General features: G+C 40.5%; 1 non-coding gene across 1 annotated transcript; it reads left to right on the top strand.

The window, feature by feature from the left end:
- Positions 1-839: 839 nt before the first annotated feature.
- On the top strand, positions 840-911 carry TRNAA-AGC. Its single transcript has one exon. It is a non-coding gene; the product is annotated as a tRNA-Ala (tRNA).
- The last annotated feature ends 902 nt before the right edge of the window (positions 912-1,813 follow it).

A 1,813-nucleotide genomic window follows, 5' to 3' on the forward strand; every position in this document is an offset into this window, starting at 1 on the left:
CCCTCCAAGGAGTGGCTGATGGGTTTGAACTACTAGCCTTCTGGTTAGCAGTCAAGTGCCTTAGCCACTATACTACTAGAACTCCCAGTGCATCCATAGCACTACTTAAAAAACAACTTTGCTATAGGAGCTCTGGTGGTGTAGTGCTTAGAGCATTTGACTACTAACCAGAAAGCTGGCCGTTCCAATCCACCAACCACTCCTTGGAAAGAAGGTTAGGCAATCTACCTATAGTGATACTGCCTTATAAACCTAAGAAGGGGTAATTATGAGTCAAATCTGACTTGATGGCACTGGCTTTCGTTTCATTTAGAGTTTAATATTTGTTTGCCCTTCTGTCTTACAATGAGGACAAAGCACTGTACAAAACATTTATTTGAATCTGTTTTTTATTTTTTCTCCAACATATATGTTATTCTTTTTGAAATACATTATATTTCTTTGTTTCTATTTGTATTCAATTCTAGAGTATTTTCACACACAATTGAGTTAGTTTTATTTACTTACTTTATTGCCTATGTAGAACTTTAATATTTTTCCAAGCGTCAACAGAAGACGGAAAGTTACAGAGAAGTTGCAAGAGAATGTTGTATCTCAAAGTCAACTAAGTGATGGAATAGAATCAGGCTCTGGACTATCTGGTGGAAGACCATTGACCAGGAACTGTCCTTTCTTTCTAGCACTAAAGTATCCTTCTCCTGGGGTATCTGTGTCAGAGAGTGCAATGTAGGGAATTTGGAAAGAACAGAAATGAACGCAAAAAGATTTTGTCTTGATAACTTAGTTTTCAAAAATTCGGTGAAAAGTCATGAAGATACTTCTGTGAGTTGGCTCAGGCAGGGGATATAGCTCAGTGGTAGAGCGCATGCTTAGCATGCATGAGGCCCTGGGTTCGATACCCAGTATCTCCATTTCTTTTCCTCATGAAGCATGACCACAGATCCTCTTATAGAAAATTACTTTATTCTTGAGTTGTTTTAGCCTCACTATTTCTTTCTTAGGCACTCTGGTGGCATAGTGCCTAAGGCATTTGACTGTTAACCACAAGGCTGGTGGTTCAGCCACTCCTCAGAAGATTGGGCAATCTACTTCCAGTAGAGATACTGCCTTGGAAATCCAAGGAGGGGTCACTATGAGTCAGGACCAACTCTATGGTGGTGAGTTTATTTCTTTCTTAACTAACTCCTTGGGACACTGGTGCTCACTTAAATTACTGGTTCTTAATTTCTATTGGCCACACAGTCTCTCCAAGCACCCTCAACAATCACTGGTACATGGGCCACTGTCCATGCGACCCAAAGGTGGAATAGTCCTTTAAAGGGATTGGGGAAAAACTGAGTGATGAGAGGCTGGAGACTCTAAAAGAAGAAAAACCTAGGCTGTGCTTGGGAAAATCAATGTTTCTTCTCTGGGATGGAGAACACAGGATTCTCAAATAATGTCAGGTAAAGGAGAATTCATTTCTTGCCAAAGATGAGAGCCATTGAGCCATTTCCTTATCTCATCTCTTTCTCTGGCATGTTCTACAATGTTGAGAAGAAGATGTTCAACTCTGGTTTGGGCTGGAGAGGCTAAAACTCACTGCTTTATCTTGTCTGCTTTTTATTTATGGACATGAATATTAAGCAGATAGAAGCCATTAAAGTGCATAGAAACTTCTTTGTTTATTTGTCCTGAACTCAGCCTCTGAATGTGGTTGGGAGAGTCCCACCTCTTGAAGATGCTGCCAAAGAAGAAATGGAGCACTAATCCTAAACACTCGTGGGTCCAAAGAGGAGAGCACAGATACATTAACCTGAAAACCTCGGGTAAG

This window comes from Orycteropus afer, unplaced genomic scaffold (assembly GCF_000298275.1).
Source record: "Orycteropus afer afer isolate SDZICR_OR568_19922 unplaced genomic scaffold, OryAfe1.0 scaffold01358, whole genome shotgun sequence".
Classification (NCBI taxonomy): Eukaryota; Metazoa; Chordata; class Mammalia; order Tubulidentata; family Orycteropodidae; genus Orycteropus; species Orycteropus afer.